We start from the raw sequence: 15,712 nt of genomic DNA, 5'->3' as shown, positions 1-15,712 counted from the left end.
ACGGGAGGCTGTAAAGGAAGACAGATTAATAAGGCAGCACCAAAGGAGAGCCAGACTATCCCAGCACAACCTTTTCCAGCAAGACATTTGGACGCTGAAGCACTTTCCAAGACGTGTCCAAAAGCTCTGTCTCAGGAGGCTGCACTTCAGTGACCACATTTTGCAGTTCTGCTTTCTGTGGTAGCCAGATCCGGAACCAGGATCCACAATACATAGAGCTGTCACTGTGGCCACAGTTCTCAACCTTTACTCTGCAGGCACATTCCAATGAACTACAGGGGACTTCTGTCAGATCAACCATGTTGTCGTGCACTTCAAGTCCTAGGATAGTAACTAATAGTACTTCTCAAATTTGAAACTTTATGGGAGAAGTCCCAGTAGCACCGGAAAGTGATATGGACTGGGCAGCATGATCGTAATACATGCCTGACCATGTGAGGGAGGGGCACAAATGAACCTGGAACTTGTGCCTCATTTGATTGGTGAGTTGCCAGTGCTATTTCTGTTGTTTGTTGGCAGTTCGCTGATTGGTGGGCAACGGGAAATAGGGTGTCAGTCATGTAATTTAAAGGCAGCCTGGACCTCTTGAAAGGGGAGGTGCAGGCAAAATGGCAGACATGGGTGCTATGGGAGACTCAGGAAGCCCCCAACCCATCACCCCAGCTATTCTGATACTGCATTGGAGGTGCTGGTAGAGGTGACCAGGATAAGGAAGTAGCTCTTCCCTACAGAGGTGGAAGGTTGCCAGAACAAGTGCTGGGACCGCTGCTTTTTTTGCTATATATAAATGACTTGGATCTTGGAATACAGAGTAGAATCTCAAAATTTGCTGATGACACCGAACTTGGAGGTGCAGCAATCTGTGAGGATGCTATGAACCACCTGCAACAGGACATAGATTGGCTAGTAGAATGGCAGACAGGTGGCAGATAGAATTTAATACTAACAAGTATGAGGTGAAGCATTTTGGCAGCATGAATAGGGTGAGGCAATATATACTTAATGGCACAGTTCTAAAGAGTGTACAGGAACAGAGGGACCAGAAGGTGCATGGGCATCAATCTTTGAAGGTGGCAGGACATATTGAGACAGTGGTTAGTAAAGCGTATGGGATCTTGGGCTTCATAAATAGAGGCATTGAGTACAAAAGCAGGAAAGTTATGCTGAACATTTATAAAGCTGTGGTTAGGCCCCAGGTGGAGTAATGCATCCAGTTCTGGTCACCACAGTTTAGGAAGGATGTGAACATCCTTGAGAGGGTGCAGAGGAGATTTACCATAACGTTTCCAGGGATGGAGGATTTTAGTTACAAGGTGAGGTTGGAAAAGTTGGGTTTGTTCTCCTGAGACCAAAGGAGATTGAGGGGAGATTTAATAGAAGTGTACAAGATTATGACAGGTTTAGCTAAGTTAGACAAGGAAAAACAAATGGTAGAAGGACCAGGGAACACAGATTGAAAGATTTGGGCAAGAGATCCGGAGGGAACATGAGGAAGCACTTTTTTACACAGTGGGTGGTAATAAACTGGAACTCGCTGCATACAAGAGTATTGGAAGTGGAGACAATCAATGATTTTCAGAAGGAAACTGGATGGCCACCTGACAGAAATAGACTTGCAGGACCACAGGCATTATGCTGGGGAGTGGGACTGATTGCATAGCTCCAAGGAGAGCTGGCATGGACTTGATGGGATGAACAGCTTCCTACTGTGCCATAAATGACTCTATGACTCAGTGTGTAGTGATGGTGGGGAAAATCAATGCAAGGATCATTGCAGCTAGGACTTGCCTGCAATGCCTCAAGAAATTGAATGTCCTGACCCAAACTGCTAAGTTGAGCATCCTACTCAAATCTTTCTTACTGTTCTTAGCCCTCAGTACTTATAGCCCCAGAACTCACATGCCTTCTATTTCACACTTCTCATCACTCTCCTCCATTCACGCCAAAACAATGGAGTATCACAATGGGTATTGGGGGGGTGGGGGAAGGCCCATCGCCGAGCGATCTTCCTGGGGGCGGGATAGGCCAATGACTGCCTTCCCACCCAGAGGCCAATTGAGACCCTTAAGAGACGTATTATCGGCCAAGTAGGGCCTCGTCCCACCGCCGCTGGGGTCTTATGTGGGGAGGGTGCCTTGTAAAACGAGGTATCCTTCCTGCAGGCTTGGGGTGGGGTCCCTCCTCCATGGGCTACCTAAGGCCCACGGAGGACCCCCCGGGACATCACTCCCCCTGGACCGCAAGACCACCCCCAACCAGGGCCTTCCAGACTGACCCCGGTGACCCTGTCTCACCTACCTCTTGTCCAGGGTTCCACCATTGGGCCTGGGTCTGGGGCCTCTGCAGTACCGGCAGTGGCCACCGCTCCCAGTGGCGCTGCTGACACTACTGAGCTGCCAGCTCTCTGATTAGCCAGTAGATCATGGAGCCATCTTTAAAGAGATGGGGATCCAGCCTGCTGAAACTTAAATTTAAAACACCGGAGGATCACTCGGGGTGGGGGACTGTGAAAATGCAGAGATGGGTTCCCCCAGCCTTTACAGCCCAGTGTTGGGAGTCCCACCTCCTACACAAAATCCAGCCCCATCATTCAACTTTATTCTTACATGTATCAGCTCAGAAACTAGAACCCTATACCCCATGTACTGTAGAGGGGCTACGAGAGGTATCTGTACTGGAAGATTTACTGAGCACAAGTGCTCAAGAGTATGGGCAGGGGGACAGGTTGACCCAGGAATTAGCTCATCGGGTGAGCTTCCAACTATTCAGTGCATTGGACTGCCTGTCAGTGAATCAGCTCACGGTGATAAAAACCATGGAGGAGTCCGGTTCAACTTGTTATAGGGTATTTCAGATGGACATAGAAATGTAGCAGTCAACCATGGGTCATGGGGTCACCCTATGAACACTACAGAGGAACCCACATTGATGGAGCGTCTGAGGACAGATTTGATGGAAGTTGACTTCTGCCAACTGAGCTTTGAGTTTCAGCATCTCCTCTGGTATTCAAAGCATGAAGCAGACCATGGAAAGAAGTTTCCAAAGTGTCATATTCTTCTTACATTGGAAAGTGAAAGTGCTAAGGCATAGCTCCAAGATGGTGGTAATGGCACCATGGGAGAGATGCATACTATTGTCTCTCAGGAGAGTCTCTCTCCTTTTATTTATTATTTCATGGAATGTGGGTGTTGCTGGCAAAGTCAACATTTGTTGCCCATCCCTAATTGTTGTTGACAACTGAACGGCTTGCAAGGCCATTTCAGAGGGCAGTTAAGAGTCAACCACATTGCTGTGGGTCTGGAGTCTCATGTAGGCCAGACCAGGTAACAATGACAGATTTCCTTCCCTAAAGGGCATTAGCGAACCAGATGAGTTTTTATGACCAATCGATAGTTTTAGGGCACCATTACTGAGACTAGCTTTCAATTCCAGGTATTTATTAATTAACTGAATTTATTAATTAATTGAAGTAAATTCCATCAGCTGCTATGGTGGGATTTGAACGTGTCCCCAGATAATTAGCCTGGGCCACTGGATTACTAGTTCAGTGACATTATCAATATACCACTATCTCTCCTCTGCCAGCCTCAACTAGTGACCATGTTGGTGCCAGACAGCCAGCTGAGTCAGACTGTTCTGGCTGCCACCAACATGCTGTAGTCTGCATTCGAGCCCGCTAAGACCAGATCTCCTTGAGGTCACCAACATGGCCACCTCAAGTGGAAGTTCAGCAGCCATCCAGTACCCAGCCAGTTGCACCAGAAAAGGCAAAAGAATATACAAGACAGGGATATACACAAGTGATTTTTAGTTTTCAAAACTTCACTGTAATGAATTATGAAATTAATCATTATGAACCAGTTTGCTGTTGTCCAGTAGTTTCTGCACTGGCACTAGTGCTCAAGATGAGGGCATTCATCAGCTGTGTATAAAGGGTGGATTTTACATAGTAAATGGTAGGATACCAAAAAGTATAAAGGAACAGAGGAACCTTGGAGTGCATGTCCACAGATCCCCGAAGGTGGCTGGACAGGTAGATAAGGTGGTCAAGAAGGCATATTTCCCTTTACTAGCCAAGGCATAGAACATAAGAGCAGCAAGGTTATGCTGGAACTGTATAAAACACTGGTGAGGCCACAGCTGGAGTACTGTGTGCAGTTCTGGTCGCTGCACGACAGGAAAGCTATGATTGTAGTTGAGACAATACAGGAGAGATTTGCGAGGCCGTTGCTTGGACTGGAGAATTTTAGTTATGAGGAAAGATTGGATAGTGGGATTGTTTTATCTGGAACAGAGGAACCTCATTGAAGTGTATAAAAATTATGAAGGATCTAGGTCCATAACTTTAGGCTAAGAGGTAGGTGGTTTTGAGGGGCAATATTTTCACCCAAGGGTAGTGGGGGTCTGAAACTCACTGCCTGAAAGGGTGGTAGAGGCAGAAACCCTCACAACATTTAAAAAGTACTTGGATATGCACTTGAAGTGCTGTAACCTACAAGTCTACGGACCTAGAGCCAGAAAGTGGGATTAGGCTTGGATGGCTCCTTGTCTGCCGGCACTAGCCCGATGAGCCAAATGGCCTCCTTCCATGCTGTAAATTTCTTAGATTTCTATGATTCTATATTGTGGTAGGAGGGATAGTTGGTTCCATTGGAGTGAACAGTTGATTCAACAGAACTGTTTGTTAATCATTTATTGCCGTAGAGCTCTGGCAGCTGGTAGCATTGCTGGCTCTTGCTCTTCCTTTTCATTATCAGCTTCTTTGATATCCTCTTCATCTTGTTCCTTCACCTCACCCTCCTAAGCAGGCTGTTTCCTTAGCAGAGTGAAATGGTGGACATAGACATTCAGAATCACAGTGATCTTTACAGCCACTGGTAGTGCTCAGTGTGCCCTGATACTTGTTGCTGCAACCCACGGTATCCCTCAGACACTGTCTTCTGGTGAAGCCAAGCTTCTGGTTCCACTGCTCCTCACCAATGCTGACGCTGATCATTGTGTTGCAGAGGATCTGGGTGCTCTAAGTCCTCCAGTGCCCTCTCGTGTCAGCAGCTGCAGGTCTCTGCAGGGAAGGGCAAGGCACATGTTGGGATTTAAATAAAAGCAAAATATTGCAGATGCTGGAAATCTGAAATAAAAACAGAAATTGCTGGAAATACTCAGCAGGTCAGGAAGAGAGAGAAGCAGAGTTAACATTTTAGGTTTGTGACCTTTCATCAGAACTGGCAAATGTTAGAAAAGAATTCGGTTTTAAGCAAGTGAAGAGGGGTCTGGTGGGGAAGAGAGCAAGAGGGAAGATGTGTGATAAGGCAGAGGGCAAGAGAGATTAAATAACAAAGATGTCATGGGACAAAAGCAAAGAGAGCAAGAATGTTGTGGTGAAAGACAAAGCATTAGCCCAGAGAGAGTGATAATGGCAGAGTAATGAGCAGCTGTGTCCAAAAGCACTAACATGAAAAACAGGCACATGGTTAAAAAATAAAATAATAACAAAATTTAAACAAAAGGCCAGTCATGCTCTGAAATTGTTGAAAATGTTGAGTCCGCAAGGCTGCAGAGTGCCTAATCGAAAGATGAGGTGCTGTTCCTCGAGCTTGCGTTGATGTTCACTGGAACAGTGCAGCAGGCCAAGCACAGAAATGTGGGCATGAGAGCAGGGGAGTGTGTTGAAAAGGCAGCAACTGGAAGTTTGGGGTCATGCTTTTGAACTGTGCAGAGGTATTCTGCAAAGCAGTCACCCAACCTACGTTTGGTCTCCTAATGTAGAGGAGACCACATTGTGAGGTGCGAATACAGTATACTAAATTGAAGGAAGTACAAGTAGATCACTGCTTCACCTGAAAGGAATGTTTGGGGCTTTGGATAGAGAGGAGAGAGGAGACAAAAGGGCAGGTATTACATCTCCTGCGATTGCATGGGAAGGTGCCAAGGGTAGGGGACGAGGTGTTGTGGGTGATGGAGGAATGGACCAGGGTGGACCACCTCCCCCCTTCCTCCCGCCCCTCTAACTTCCCCCTCGCTCCCCTCTCCTCCTGCCTCACCCAGCTCCACCCACCCACCTCCCCTCTCCTCCCCCTGCTGCATCCCTCCCTCTCTTCCCCCTCCCCACCCCACCTTCACCCCCCCCTTCCTCTCTCCCCCTCCCCTCTCTCCCCCTACCTTCCCCTCCCCTCTCTCCCCCTCCCCTCTCTCCCCCTCCCCTCTCTCCCCCTACCTTCCCCTCCCCTCTCTCCCCCTCCCTTCCCCTCCCCTCTCTCCCCCCACCCCCCTATCCCTCTCCCCCCACCCCCCTATCCCTCTCCCCCACCCCCCTATCCCTCCCCCCTGCCCCCCTCTCTCCCCCTTCCCCCCCTCCCCACCCCCCATTCCCTCCCCTCCTCTCTCCCCCTACCCTCCCCATCTCTCTCCCCCTACCCTCCCCACCCCCCATCCCTCTACCCCGCTCCCCTCCCCCTTCCCCCTCCCCCTTCCAACTTTCCCCACCTCCCCCCCTTTCCCCACCCCTTCCTCTTCTTCCCCCCCTATCCCTCCCCTCCATCCCTTTCCCCCCCTATCCCTTTCCCCCCCTTTCCCCTCCATCCCTTTCCCTCCCTCTCTCTCCCTCCCTCTCTCCCCTCTCCCTTTCCTCCCCCCTTCCCCCCCCCTTTTCCTCCCCCCTTCCCCCTCCCCCTTTCCTCCCCCCTCCCCCTCCCCCTTTCCCCTCCCCCTTTCCTCCCCCCTCCCCCTCCCCCTCCCCCTTTCCCCTCCCCCTTCCCCCTTCCTCCCCCCTCCCCCTTTCCCCCCCCTTCCTCCCCCCTTCCCCCTCCCCCCTTCCCCCTCCCCCTTTCCTCCCCCCTTCCCCCTTCCCCCTTCCCCCTCCCCCTTTCCTCCCCCCTTCCCCCTCCCCCTTTCCTCCCCCCTTCCCCCTCCCCCCCCCTTCCTTCCCCCTCCCCCTTTCCTCTTCCCTTTCCCCCCCTTTCCTTCCCCCCTCCCCTCCCTTTCCTTCCCCCCTCCCCTCCCTTTCCTCCTCCCCCTTTCCCCCTTTCCCCCCTCTTCCCCTTTCCCCCCCTTCCCCCCCCTTACCCCTCCCCTTACCCCCTTTCCCCCCCCCTTACCCCTCCCCTTACCCCCTTTCCCCCCCCCTTACCCCTCCCCTTACCCCCTTTCCCCCCCCCTTACCCCTCCCCTTACCCCCTTTCCCCCCCCCTTACCCCTCCCCTTACCCCCTTTTCCCCCCCCCTTACCCCTCCCCTTACCCCTCCCCTTACCCCCCCCTACCCTCCTCCCTCTGGCGAGTGGCAGGCGCCATGACATTACGACGCCGCGCGAGGAGCCTTGACGCGCTGACGCAGTAGGTCGCGGGGCCGCCCCGTGGGTGAAGAGAAGGAAGCGGCAGAGAGAGCCGGGAGTGCATAGTACCACGAATTAGGCCGCACGGAAAAACCAGAGGCTGAGTCCCAGGGAGCTCAATTAAATACCGTGAGTCACTGGCTGTCCGTCACGTTGTTGGCCGGGAGAAGACCCCCTGACTCTTGGCCCCGTACTCATTCGGGCCCTGGCATATTCCTGCGGCCTAGTCGCAGTGTGTGTGAGCTGGGAGCTTGGCCCTAACCTGGCGGCGTGATAGGGGTGTGTGTGTGTTTGCAGGGAGTGCCGCGTTCCCCTACTCCCCTGAGAAGTTTAAATGGGCGGCCGGGGGCGGGTTGATGTTGAAGCCGCCGCGCCATTGATTTCATTGTTAATCTCCCTGTCTATCCGTTTGCAGTGCCTTTGATTTTTGAAAGGCGGGAGTGAGGGTCTCTGGGCTAGCAGCAGGGATACTACTGCTTCCTGGCTGTCTTTGCACCTGCCTCAATCGGCTGTTTCATTGTCGCGCAAACTGCAGCGCGGTCTGACATTCCTGCACTGAGTAATGCAGCCCCCATCCCCCCCCCCCAACACACAACTATATAACATGTCGGCAGTGCAACAGAAGATATAATGCCCCTCAAAATAACTGTACTAAGAGGTATTTTTCTTTCCTGTAAACAATTAATTTAAAATCACATTGCGAGCACTCTTGCACTCTGCAGGTGCTTCCAGGGCGGCTGATATAACCTCCTTAATGTTCAGATAGACTGCAGTGTTCCTTCTTCTTGGGTTACGAATGACCTCAAGAGTACTCTGTTTATGCTGTTTCACTTGTAGATGGAAAATCTAATGATGTCAAGTTCAGAAGCGCCTATTCCGGCCCGCCCGCAACATTTCTAATAAAGTTGCAAAGTTTTGTTTAGCAAGGAACTAAAATTTTATACTCAGATCTTACTAAGAACTTAACATGAAATGTAACCAAAATGGAGAACCGTTAAGTTCTTCAGTCCTGCAGGGTTTAAGAGATAATTAGCTCTAGCACATGTTTCAAGCACCCTATATTATCTGAATTATTTAATTTCAAACATATCTACATCAATTTGGTTAATTTTTCATTTCAGTGCTTTGATGCAAATTCAGGGCTGTATTGATTTTTATAAAATGGTTTAGTGAAGGGATGATTTGCATGTATGTTAAATACTATTTGCTGAAATAAGACAAGTTCCTTCTAGTTTTAGGGTTTATGTGTATGTATGTTCTTGCATGGAATGTTAATAAGATTGGTGAGTTATAGGCATTGATTGACTTGGAAATATGATATTGTGGTTTTAAGAGAGACATGGGTCAAAGAAGGGAAAGACTGGGTGTTAAATATTCCTGGATACAAGGGTCTTCAGGAAAAATAGGAAAGGGAAAAAAGGGGTGAGGGGTGGCAGTATTGATTAAGGAGAGCACTGCAGTGTTGGAGAAAATGGATGTCCCAGAGGGATTGAGGACAGAATCTATTTTGCTAGAGCTAAGGAACAAAAAAGTGCAGTTACGTTACTCGATGTTGTCTATAGGTAATCAACTAGTGGGAAGGATGTAGAGGAACAGATTTGCAAGGAAATTAGAGGTGCAAAAATTAAAGGGTAGTTTTATGTGAGACTTTAATTATCCAAACATAGACTGGGATAGTAGTAGTGTAAAGGGCAAGAGTTCCTAGAGTGTTTTCTGGAAATTTTTCTGCAATATATTTCTCGTCCAATGAGAAAGGAGGCACTGCTAGACCTGGTTCTTGGGAATGAGGTGGGCCAAGTGGATCAAGTGTCAGTAGGAGAACATTTAGGGGGAAATGATCATTGTATCATAAGGTTTAGGCTGACTATGGAAAAGGACAAAGAACAATCCTGAGTAAAAATAATTAACTGAGGGGAAGCCAACTTCAGTGGGCTAAGAACAGATCTGGGACGAATAAATTGGATTCAAAGCTGAACAATGGGCTACCTTCAAAGCAGAGAGAGTTTGGGCGCAGTCAAGGTATGTTCCCTCAAAGGGGAAAGGAAGGGCATACAAATCCAGAGCTCCCTGGATGACAAAAGAGATGGAGATTAAGAGAAAGAAGAAAAAGTGGGCCTCTGACAGATGCCAGGTAGAGAATACTATTGAGAACCAGGAGGAATATAGAAGTTTCAAAGGGGAAGTAAAAAAGCAAATAAGAGCAATGAGAGAGTATGAACAGAGACTGGCAACTAACATAAAAGGGAATCCCAAAGTTTTCTACAGACATATAAATAGTAAAAGGAGGAGTGGGGCTGTTTGGGGATCTCTCTGCCTGTCAATACTCCTAAGGGTTCTGCCATTTACTGTATACTTCCAACCTGTATTAGATCTTCCAAAATGCATTACCTCACATTTGTCCGGATTAAACTCCATCTGCCATTTCTCTGCCCAAGTCTCCAACCGATCTATATCCTGCTGTATCCTCTGACAATCCTCATCACTGTCCGCAACTCCACCAACCTTTGTGCCGATGAAGGCAAGCATGCCGTATGCCTTCTTGACTACCTTATCCACCTGCGTTGCCACTTTCAGTGACCTGTGGACCTGTACGCCCAGATCTCTCTGCCTGTCAATACTCCTAAGGGTTCTGCCATTTACTGTATACTTCCCACCTGTATTAGATCTTCCACAATGCATTACCTCACATTTGTCCGGATTAAACTCCATCTGCCATTTCTCTGCCCAAGTCTCCAACCGATCTATATCCTGCTGTATCCTCTGACAATCCTCATCACTGTCCGCAACTCCACCAACCTTTGTGTCGTCCGCAAACTTACTAATCAGACCAGCTACATTTTCCTCCAAATCATTTGTGTATACTACAATGGGGATTTGTGCATGGCATAGAACAAAGAACAGAACAGTACAGCACAGGAACAGGCCATTCGGTCCTCCAAGCCTGCGCCGATCTTGATGCCTGCCTAAACTAAAACGTTCTGCACTTCCGGGGACAGTATCCTTCTATTCCCATCCTATTCATGTATTTGTCAAGATGCCTCTTAAACGTCATTATCGTATCTGCTTCCACCACCTCCCCCGGCAGCAGGTTCCAGGCACTCACCACCCTCTGTAAAGAACTTGCCCCGCACATCCCCTCAAAACTTTGCCCCTCTCACCTTAAACCTATGTCCCCTAGTAACTGACTCTTCCACCCTGGGAAAAAGCTTCTGACTATCCACTCTGTCCATGCCTCTCATAACTTTGTAAACCTCTATCATGTCACCCCTCCACCTCCGTCGTTCTAGTGAAAACAATCCGAGTTTATCCAACCTCTCCTCATAGCTAATGCCCTCCAGACCAGGCAACATCCTGATAAAACCTCTTCTGTACCCTCTCCAAAGCCTCCACGTCCTTCTGGTAGTGTGGCGACCAGAATTGCACGCAATATTCTAAGTGTGGCCTAACTAAAGTTCTGTACAGCTGCAGCATGACTTGCCAATTTTTATACTCTATGCCCCGACCGATGAAGGCAAGCATGCCGTATGCCTTCCTGACTACCTTATCCACCTGCGTTGCCACTTTCAGTGACCTGTGGACCTGTACGCCCAGATCTCTCTGCCTGTCAATACTCCTAAGGGTTCTGCCATTTACTGTATACTTCCCACCTGCATTAGATCTTCCAAAATGCATTACCTCACATTTGTCTGGATTAAACTCCATCTGCCCTTTCTCTGCCCAAGTCTCCAACCGATCTATATCCTGCTGTATCCTCTGACAATCCTCATCACTGTCCGCAACTCCACCAACCTTTATGTCGTCCGCAAACTTACTAATCAGACCAGCTACATTTTCCTCCAAATCATTTGTATATACTACAAAGAGCAAAGGTCCCAGCACTGATCCCTGCGGAACACCACTAGTCACATCCCTCCATTCAGAAAAGCACCCTTCCATGCTACCCTCTGTCTTCTATGACAGAGCCAGTTCTGTATCCATTTTGCCAGTTCACCTCTGATCCCATGTGACTTCACCTTTTGTATCAGTCTGCCATGAGGGACCTTGTCAAAGGCTTTACTGAAGTCCATATAGATAACATCCACTGCCCTTCCTTCATCAATCATCTTTGTCACTTCCTCAAAAAACTCAATCAAATTAGTGAGATACGACCTCCCCTTCTCAAAACCATGCTGCCTCTCGCTAATAAGTTTGTTTGTTTCCAAATGGGAGTAAATCCTGTCCCGAAGAATCCTCTCTAATAATTTCCCTACCACTGACGTAAGGCTCACCGGCCTATAATTTCCTGGATTATCCTTGCTACCCTTCTTAAACAAAGGAACAACATTGGCTATTCTCCAGTCCTTTGGGACCTCACCTGTAGCCAATGAGGATGCAAAGATTTCTGTCAAGGCCCCAGCAATTTCTTCCCTTGCCTCCCTTAGTATTCTGGGGTAGATCCCATCAGGCCTTGGGGACTTATCTACCTTAATGCTTTGCAAGACACCCAACACCACCTCCTTTTTGATAATGAGATGACTGAGACTATCTACACTCCCTTCCCGAGGCTCATCATCCACCAAGTCCTTCTGTTTGGTGAATACTGATGCAAAGTACTCATTTAGTACCTCGCCCATTTCCTTTGGCTCCACACATCGATTCCCTTCTCTGTCCTTGAGCAGGCCAACCCTTTCCCTAGCTACCCTCTTGCTCTTTATATATGTATAAAAAGCTTTGGGATTATCCTTAATCCTGTTTGCCAATGACTTTTCATGACCTCTTTTAGCCCTCCTAACTCCTTGCTTAAGTTCCTTTCTACTGTCTTTATATTCCTCAAGGGATTCGTCTGTTCCTAGCCTTCCAGCCCTTACAAATGCTTCCTTTTTCTTTTTGACTAGGCTCACAATATCCTGCGTTATCCAAGGTTCCCGAAACTTGCCAAACTTATCCTTCTTCCTCACAGGAACATGCTGGTCCTGGATTCTAATCAACTGACATTTGAAAGACTCCCACATGTCAGATGTTGATTTACCCTCAAACAGCCGCCCCCAATCTAAATTCTTCAGTTCCTGCCTAGTATTGTTATAATCAGCCTTCCCCCAATTTAGCACCTTCACCCAAGGACTACTCTTATCCTTATCCACAAGTACCTTAAAACTTATGGAATTATGGTCACTGTTCCCGAAATGCTCCCCTACTGAAACTTCGCCCACCTGGCTGGGCTCATTCCCCAATACCAGGTCCAGTACGGCCCTATCCCTAGTTGGACTATCTACATATGTTTCAAGAAGCCCTCCTGGATGCTCCTTACAAATTCTACCCCATCTAAGCCCCTAGCACTAAGTGAGTCCCAGTCAATATAGGGGAAGTTAAAATCACCCACCACTACAACCCTGTTACCTTTACATCTTTCCAAAATCTGCCTACATATCTGCTCCTCTACCTCCTGCTGGCTGTTGGGAGGCCTGTAGTACACCCCCAACATCGTGACTGCACCCTTCCTATTCCTGAGCTCCACCCATATTGCCTTGCTGCACGACCCCTCCGAGGTGTCCTCCTGCAGTACAGCTGTGATATTCTCCTTAACAAGTAATGCAATTCCCCCACCCATTTTACAACCCCCTCTATCCCGCCTGAAGCTTCTAAATCCTGGAACATTTAGCTGCCAATCCTGTCCTTCCCTCAACCAAGTCTCTGTAATGGCAACAACATCATAGTTCCAAGTACTAGCTGAGTATCAAATGAATACTTTGCATTGGTCTTTACCAAGGAAGAAGATGCAACCCAGGCAATGGTGGAAGAGGAGGTACTTTGGACACTAGAAAGGTTTAAAATTGATGAGGAGGTGTCAGGTAGGCTGTCTGTACTTCAAGTGGATAAGCCACCAGGACGGGATGAGATGCATCCAAAGATACTGAGGGAGGTGAGAGTGGAAATCGTGAAGGCACTGGCCATAATCTTTCAGTCTTCGTTAGACTCTGGGGTGATGCCAGAGGACTGAAGAATTGCAAACGTTACACCATTGTTCAAAAAAGGGTGTAAAGATAAGCCCAGCAACTATGTGCCAGTCAGTTTAACTTTGGTGGTGGGAGACTTCTAGAAAGATTAATTTGGGACAAATGTGGGTTAATTAAAGAAAACCAGCATGGATTTCTTAAGGGAAAATCATGTTTAACGAACTTGCTGGAGTTTTTTGAGGAGGCAACAGAGAGAGTTGATGTGGTGTACATGGATTTCTAAAAGGGGTTTGGTGCAGTGCGACACAACAGATTTATGAGCAAAGTTATAGCTGATGGAATATTCGGGACAGTAGCAACATGGATACAGAATTAACTGAGTGGCAGAAAACAGAGTAGTGGTTAATGAATGTTTTTTGGGCTGGAGGATGGTTTGTAGTAGAGTTCCCCAGGGATCAGTGTTGGGACCCTTCCCTTTTCTGATTATATATTAATGACCTAGACCTTGGTGTATAGGGCACAATTTCAAAGTTTTTGGATGATACTAAGCTTGGAAGCAATGTGAACTGTGAGGAGGATAGTGCAGAACTTCATAAGGACATATACAAGTTGGTGGAATGGGCGGACAGGTGGCAGATAAAGTTCAATGCGGAGAAATGTCAAGTGATTCATTTTGGGAGGAAGAATATGGAGAGACAATATAAAATAAAAGGTACAATTGTAAAGGCGCAGGAGCAGAGGGATCTGGTTGGATATGTGCATAAGTCATTGAAGGTGGCAGGACAGGTTGAGAGCGCGGTCAATAAAGCATACAGTATCCTGGGCTTTATTAATAGGGGCTTGGCCATGTGAGCCGCATGGAAGATGGCAGGATCCCCAAAGACACATTGTACAGCGAGCTCGCCACTGGTATCAGACCCACCGGCCGTCCATGTCTCCGTTATAAAGACGTCTGCAAACGCGACATGAAATCGTGTGACATTGATCACAAGTCGTGGGAGTCAGTTGCCAGCATTCGCCAGAGCTGGCGGGCAGCCATAAAGACAGGGCTAAATTGTGGCGAGTCGAAGAGACTTAGTAGTTGGCAGGAAAAAAGACAGAGGCGCAAGGGGAGAGCCAACTGTGCAACAGCCCCAACAAACAAATTTCTCTGCAGCACCTGTGGAAGAGCCTGTCACTCCAGAATTGGCCTTTATAGCCACTCCAGGCGCTGCTTCACAAACCACTGACCACCTCCAGGCGCGTATCCATTGTCTCTCGAGATAAGGAGGCCCAAAAGAGAAAAAGAGAAAGAGATTAATAGGGGCATAGAGTACAAGAGCAAGGAAGTTATGTTGAACTTGTATAAGACACTAGTTTGGCCTCAGCTGGAGTATTGTGTCCAGTTCTGGCGCTGCACAATAGGAAGGATGTGAAGGTGTTAGAGAGGGTGCAGAAAAGATACATGAGAATCGTTCCAAGGATGAGGAATGAAGATGGATTGGAGAAGTTGGGACTGTTTTCCTTGGAGAAGAGAAGGCTGAGAGGTGATTTGATTGAGGTATTCAAAATCATGAGTGATTTGGACAGATAGGGAGAAACTGTTCCCAGTTGTGAAAGGATTGAGAACTGGAGGGTACAGATTTAAAGTAATTAGTAAAAGAAGCAAAAGCGACATGAAAAACTTTTTCACACAGCGAGTGGTTAAGGTCTGGAATGCACTGCCTGAGAGTGTGGTAGGGGCAGGTTCAATTGAAGCATTCAAAAGGGAATTAGACTATTCTGTGAAAAGGAAGAATATGCAGGGTTACGGGGAATAGGTGGGAGAGTGGCACTAGGTGAATTGCTCATCCGGAGAGCTGGTATAGACCCGATGGGCTGAATGGCCTCCTTCTGCGCTGTAACAATTGAGATTTATTATATTAATATACATGCCAGTGCTTTGTAGCTGGAAGTTACATTTGTTAATTTCATTAAGGAAAAAGGATTCATTTAGAACTTTTTTTGGAAAATGATATCTCCTGTCTATCACTTCACTCGAGCTTGCATCTTTTGAGTATGCAAGTGATTGTGGACATCTTGGACTCTGCCAGTACTCAATCTGCAGGAAGGTTTTGAAGTTCAGTTTGAGCTGGGACTTACGTAGTTATAAGATTGCATTTCCATCTACTTAATGACGTGTCTACTGACTTAGTTTCGTAAAACTTTCTCTGCAGTTTGAATTGCGCAATCTCCTAAGGTCATGAGCCACCCAATACTGTTTTGCATGCAGTGTGCAGAGGGTGAATAGTGTTTTAAATTGTGATGTTTGTATTGTAGATGTAAGATGTGAAAGAATGGCGTATGTTTGATTAGTGCTATATCGTTCATTGGATTTTAGTGTTGACAAATGATTGCCACAAAACTAGTCAAACACAGTGCCATTGTCAAGTTTGCCTTCTGAGTGTGTGCAAGGGCTTATTGGAAACAGC

At 47.6% G+C, this 15,712-nt stretch overlaps 1 protein-coding gene across 4 annotated transcripts in view; it reads left to right on the top strand.

Annotated features, from left to right (window-relative positions):
- The first annotated feature begins 283 nt into the window (after nucleotides 1-283).
- The window catches only part of LOC137375240 (calcium-binding protein 39), a 145,715-nt gene continuing 130,286 nt past the window's right edge, over nucleotides 284-15,712 (top strand). For 2 of the 4 annotated variants that reach the window (XM_068042091.1, XM_068042092.1), the window contains exon 1: nucleotides 7,293-7,458. The gene's annotated coding sequence lies outside the window, so the exon portion shown is untranslated. Of the gene's footprint in view, nucleotides 483-7,292; nucleotides 7,459-15,712 lie in introns of those variants that run through there. The other 2 variants (XM_068042093.1, XM_068042094.1) reach the window with 2 other exon arrangements.

Source organism: Heterodontus francisci, chromosome 11, assembly GCF_036365525.1.
Source record: "Heterodontus francisci isolate sHetFra1 chromosome 11, sHetFra1.hap1, whole genome shotgun sequence".
Classification (NCBI taxonomy): domain Eukaryota; kingdom Metazoa; phylum Chordata; class Chondrichthyes; order Heterodontiformes; family Heterodontidae; genus Heterodontus; species Heterodontus francisci.
The sequence above is the reverse complement of the archived record's forward strand: the minus strand, read 5'-3'. Positions and strand labels throughout refer to the sequence as shown.